We start from the raw sequence: 223 nt of genomic DNA on the forward strand, positions 1-223 counted from the left end.
AGCCATGACAGGACAAAAGGCTCTGACTGCGAGAGCAGGTGAAGGGGCAAAGCCTCCTACCACCGTGAGGAAACCCTGCCCAGGCAAAGCAAAGCCTGGCTGAGGGCAAGGGGTGCCCCCAGGACACAGTCCCCGGGTCAGGCCGCCAAGACCGGCAGCCGGACCTCAACGGCGGTTTGTTCCCGACCAAAGCCCTCCGGAAAACCCGCAAAGCCGAGGGGAC

Source organism: Buceros rhinoceros, unplaced genomic scaffold (assembly GCF_000710305.1).
Source record: "Buceros rhinoceros silvestris isolate BGI_N320 unplaced genomic scaffold, ASM71030v1 scaffold16972, whole genome shotgun sequence".
Lineage (NCBI taxonomy): Eukaryota > Metazoa > Chordata > Aves > Bucerotiformes > Bucerotidae > Buceros > Buceros rhinoceros.